Raw genomic sequence first — 6,289 nt, forward strand, 5'->3', positions numbered from 1 at the left:
CCTTTCCCCATTGCCTCCACCAGTTACACAGCTTCCTCAAAGGAGGCGTAGTTCACCCTACAACTTTCCTCCGTGATGCCATTGTTCACTATTCCTTCCAGCGCTGTCGCAGCAAAAGATGGTGCTGCTTGAAGGTGTGGCGCCTTATACCTCCTGCCCACCCCCCTCCCCTTTGTTCTCCCTTTGCGGGCTTGCAGCTCATTTTCACGGGCATCCCGGCCCATCCTTTTTCGTGGGCTGGTGGCCCTATTTTGCTGGCTTTCGCCCACCCCCCCCATCACGGTGGGAAATGGAGGACGCGGCCACGTTATCGGGGTGCCTTCTTGAGGTCCCTGCCATCGTCTCCTCCACTTTCATGTTTTCACCATTAGACGGGTCACTTCTGGTGTTATGAGCAATACAATATTTTATTTTCTTCATAAAAATGTGCAAACACGCTCTTTTATTCCTCAGTACTTACTAAAGGCTCCTGGTGCTGCTTGTGATCGATTGCTCCCTGTGTTTACTTATATCTGGAGAATACTGAATGGGGCCGCCCCTCGCACCCTCGCAACCCTCACATCAAGACGGACTCTTGAATGGAACTAAAATGTCTTAGTATCTCTGTGTGTCCTCAGATGTGGTACTGTGCACTTGTTTAAGGTTTGCAGAACGTGAGAGGTTGATGGTGGGAATTGGAGGTAGTTAAAACATAGGTTAAGTACAACTAGAAAGAAGGTGAAAACAAAGCAAGAGAAAGAAAAGGAGGCAAGTTATGCTATCTTGCATTTGTATAGCACCCCCATAGTTAATTGCGTTGAAGCGCTTTTTCCTTTCAGAGAGGCAAAGAAGGAGTATGATAGAAAATTCAGTAGTGGTAGGGAGGAGCAAAGTCGGGATGAGATCAAGGGATAGATAAGATGCGCACGAAGGCATGAGTAGGAAAAAGTGGAGGAGCTATGTGTACAATTGGACCAAATGTATCCTGGGACTCAACTGTATACTACGGGGCGCAGTGCCAAGAGGAGAGATAGCTGGAGCGGAGGCGTTCACCGCGCCAGGTAGTTATGTCTGGAATTTACATGCTGCTTGGTGATGTTAAAGCCATGCCCAAGAAAACACAGATGGCAAAGCCCTACTGCTCACTTCCTTAGGCACCCAACAACACTTGGGAGGGATTGCATGTCAGAAATCCGAATTTGCCAAGTTTGCAAATGCAAGCAATACATCTCACCTTGTTTGGTTTCCACGTTCATGTCATGGTTACCAAAACCTTGGGCTTTTGTGTGAAGTGCTTAAGGACACAAAGCTGTCTATGTACAGACTTTCCAGCCTTCTACACTGTCACAGTGAGCTAAGGCACGTAGAACCATGCCCAAGAAAAAACACAATATGCAGAGCAATTCTACTTAAGTGAAAGACTGTGCGTGAGGAGAGCCAGCATGAAAGAGAGGACTGACGGCAAAACGAATGACATTAATGAAACAGGGTCAGTCGGTAGAGGAGCGTGAAGGGAAGATATCATGAATCATTATTTTAAAATAAAGTAATAAACAATGGAAGCTGGGAGAAAACCAACACATTATTTAAAAAGAAAAAGTTAAATAGCTCCAAAGATTAGCCCTTCAGTTGGCTGATGGGGCAGCCATCTTTCCCACTGCATGGGATGCTGCCACGGCTCCTCTTGCAGAGTATCAGTGATAGGTTTTACAGTTATGTTATGTTATTTTAAAGGATATTTATCCCGTGCACTATTACCACCTGAGTGGTCCACTGGCGCTGTGGCGGATCTGAAAAGCAAGAGGGTAGGGTAAGTTAGAATTACTGAGCGGTAAAAAAGCACAAGAGAGCTGTGATGTGCTTTTGGCAGCTTAAGTTTGATTTACACTGTTCGCTGAGCTTAGATTGTGTTTCACGCTTGGTAGCCGTCATTTGTGGTTTGTTTGGATGTTGTGGTTTAATGAAGTGTGTGTGGTTTCTTGTGCTTTAGTGGTATGTTGTGTTTAGTTAGAGTTTGAGAGGTGGATGCAGAGGGGTGAGTTTTTTTTGTACGATTGGTTAGTGGCATCACGATCTAGATGTGATGCATGTTAATTGTCACAATTTTGTCTAGATGTGACAGAAGGCTAATCATCACAATTCTATCTTCATGTCACACATGCTAATCTTCACAATTCTATTGAGATGTGAACCATGAAATTCTTCACAATTGTATCCAGATGTGATGCATGGCTAATCTTCACAATTCTATCTAGATGTGACGGATGCTAATCTTCACAATTCTATCTAGACGTGACACATGCTAATCTTCACAATTGTATCCAGATGTGAACCATGAAATTCTTCACAATTGTATCCAGATGTGATGCACGGCTAATCTTCACAATTCTATCTAGATGTGACGGATGCTAATCTTCACAATTCTATCTAGACATGACACATGCTAATCTTCACAATTCTGTCTAGATATGACACATGTCAATCTTCACAATTCTATCTAGATGTGACGGATGCTAATCTTCACAATTCTATCTAGACGTAACACATGTTAATCTTCACAATTCTGTCTAGATATGACATGTCATTCTTCACAATTCTATCTAGATGTGACGGATGCTAATCTTCACAATTCTATCTAGATGTAACACATGTTAATCTTCACAATTCTGTCTAGATATGACACATGTCAATCTTCACAATTCTATCTAGATGTGATGCATGACATTCTTCACAATTGTATCCAGATGTGATGCATGGCTAATCTTCACAATTCTATCTAGATGTGACGAATGTTAATCTTAACAATTCTACCCCATCCATAACTGCCCAAAGAATGCTGACTATGGCCGACTAACACGATTGGCTTGAGACAAAGTATGGTTACCTTATACATTGAGGCTGGTTTCAAAATGGCTGCCTTATATAAGTGTGGCAAATGCTGACTATGCCTGATACGCATAGGTGGGCTGAGTGCCTGGGGGAGTAGGATATTATTTAATGAGACAGGTGGGGTAGTTAGTGGAGTAAAGTAGTGGTTGTACCCCCCACCTACACCACAAGTGGGCGAGACACCTAGATTTGAGACACAGCGTTAAGGGCAAAACATCTAGCCCACCATTTCCTCCCCATGTGAGACATCTAAGTGTATCACATTTCAACCCCCAAATCCAACTGAGTGCAAACTGATGCATAGGTAGTCTTCGCAAATCTGTCCAAAAGTGGCGTGTGGCTAGTCTAGGCAATCCCTGGATATTGAGTTTACTATCTTGTACAGTTAGGTTAAATGCAGAATGCAAGATGTGGCCAACTCATGCAGTGGGGATAAAATGAGGTCATGGCTTGCACCATCAGGTCAAAAGTAGAGTGCAGACACCCTGCGCAAATGGCTGACACCGAATAGGACAACCCACGATATAGGCTAAAAGCATGTAGGTACATGATAACTGTTAAAACGTAATAAAGGGAGGGGGGCAGTTTAGTGGAGTACAGTAATGGCTGTACCTCCTGTCTGTTCCACACTTACCCTATCAGTCACTGCTGGTTGACGGCTGCAGGCTTCCCAGGCTAACATGGTCCATCACGGTCTGGAACTGTTCTATTTCTGCCAAAGCTGCCCTTTGCCTGTGGGCCCTGCGTCTACGGTAGCCCGGGCAGAGGGGCTGCCTTGATAGAGTCCCTTAAGTGGGGCCTGAAACCCAATCAGCATTCAGGGGCGGGATGGGGTAACAAAGAGGGTCCGAGGGCAGGGGTTTGGACAAAATGAGTGCAGAGCTGGCAATTCTCACTTTAATCTGAAAAACGTCAAAGACAGCAGAGGGCTGGATGGGGGCCACAGGGGCTGGGAAAAAGCACTTACCAATGTGCTGCAGGCAGATGAAAAACCTGTAGAGCTCCACAACGAGCTAACCAGCCCCTCGTGGGTTTACCTGCAGGGCCTAAGGCCCAAACAGTGTTCGCAGACAGCATGGGTGGTGGGAGAGGGAGGGGTCACGAAGAAGATCTGGGGAGGCAGGGGAGCGGACAAGATGGTCACTGAGCCAGCAATTTTCCCTTTAAAGTGAAATAAAAAGTCAACTTCAGCCGAGGGCTGGATGGGGGCCGCAGGGACTGGGTTATTAAGATTCAGTCATTGACTTGTCTCTTGGAAACATATTTCAACTCTGACGTGCAGTGATGCTATTCTGAAATGTACTAGTGCCCACTATTTTGCAATTATACGTTTACCCTCTTTGCGCTCTTCTTTCCATCGATCATTATTTAGTTTTCCTTTATTTTTTAAATCTTTTTATTTCTCTTTAATGCTTTCTTTTTCATCATTTTTTCCACTTGTCTTGCTCCTTCTTCGTGTGTTCCTTTCTTTCATTCTCTCCTTCTCTTTCCTTTCTTTCTGTTTTCTTCCCTTGCCCTTTCATTTTCTTTCTCTGGCTCTTTTTCTCTTCCTTGCTTTCTTTCTTTATGTATTTTCCCTGGTTTCCTTCTCTCCTTCATCCGCCCATTCTTGTTGCTTTATTTATTTTGTTTTCTTTCTAGTGTTCTTTATTTCTGTCGTTCATGCCTTAATCGCATGCATAGTTCTTTCTTTATTACATCTTTCCTCTTTCTCTCATTCCCATTTTTCTTTCTTATTCAATTGATTAACAACACATGTGCCACCATATGTAGGTGTCTCCCAGTTGTTGTCATATGTGCAATGTTCTAGTTGACGATGCCTTAAAAGTTCTGACAAAGTGAAGTGAAATCTTTGCAAATGTTTCATTCAATAAACACTAGCCACTCTCACTTCCTATTAGCAAATTTCATGGTTAGAGCAATAAGGCATCAGCCTTTTTATGATTGGCAGCAAAGACTTTGAACACCTCGGACCTGGAATATCATAATGGCTGGAGGTTTCCCCTCTGAAAGTTGTTTGGTTTATAGAGCAACATTTCGCACTGTACCAAACTCTTATTAGTTATTACCCCCCACCCCTTTTTATTTACACATAAAAGAAGATTTGATTTGTGACGTGTGTTATGCAAATAGTGACCATTACATCAGTTTCTGTGCATGATGTTGAGATTTGAATTGGTATTTACGCGATTCTTCAATTGTGATGTGATGGGGTGGGGCTTTAAGGGCTCTGGAATTTATTTATTTGTTAGGCGCCGAAAGCCTGCATGCATCTGGCCACTGTGACATTCACACAAAAGAACAACCATCAAAGACACGACAGTGGGACGGCAGGGAAGTCTCTCGAAGAGATATGTTTTCAAAGTTTTTCTGAAAACTCTCAGGGCTGTCTCAGATCTCAGTGTAGAGGGAAGGGAGTACCAGAAGATTGCTGCTCTGACTGGGAAGGATCTTCCCCGTCCATTGGTGCGCTTAAACTCAGGGTAGATAATCTGCATTTTATTAGAGGAACAAAGGGTTCTGGTCGGGCTGTACTGTGATATAGACGTTTTTAAGTAGTTAGGTGCTTGTCCAAAAATAGACTTGTGCACCAAGGTTCCTGTCTTGACCAAGATCCTTTCCTTAATAGGAGCCAATGAAGACTTTTTTGATACTCTGAGATGTGTGCACGTTTAGAGACTTTTATAGCAATGCGTACTACATCGTTTTGTAAAACTTGACATTTAAGGCTAGAGCTTGAAGCTCTAGTCAACAGGGCATCTTGGCTGGAGATGATAGTTGTTCGAGCTATCGTAGCACTGTTCCCTTCAGAGATGTAGGGGTGAATATTTCTCAGGAGATGGAGATAGTAATTATATCTTTGACTTAACAGATTCACATGTGCTCAGAGTTCAAGCTGGCCTCTACCTGGACACCGAGAGTTTTTTCCTTGGTTTGAACCAGTATGATGTTATCACCAATTGAAAAGCTCTTAGATGATGGGCTCAGTTTCACCCGAGCCTGTCTGGATCCAAAAATAAGAATCTCTGTTTTATTGCCATTTAGACAAGGCCGATTTGTCGACATCCAGAGTTCTATCTGCTGGTTAATGTTAGTGAGGGCTTTGTTGTCAATCAAATGATCCCCGGGGGACTTTAAAACCAGCAGGGTGTCATCAGCATAATTGGTGAAAAATACACCCAAGTCATCCAGAAGAGAATAAAGTGACCTTGTGTAAAAGTTAAACAAGATGGCAGATAGACTAGCCCCTTGGGGGACTCTGCACCAGATCGGGCCAATGGTGAAACTGCTGGACCTCACTGGATTTTGGATTCACGTCCATATAGAAAAGAGTGGAACCAGTCAACCGCCCCCTTGGAACATAGTCCCTGATGACTTAAGGAGTGTAAGAGGCGTTGGTGGTCCACCAGATAGAATGCCG

The sequence above is a fragment of the Ambystoma mexicanum genome, chromosome 1p (assembly GCF_040938575.1).
Source record: "Ambystoma mexicanum isolate Mex_15411 chromosome 1p, UKY_AmexF1_1, whole genome shotgun sequence".
Lineage (NCBI taxonomy): Eukaryota > Metazoa > Chordata > Amphibia > Caudata > Ambystomatidae > Ambystoma > Ambystoma mexicanum.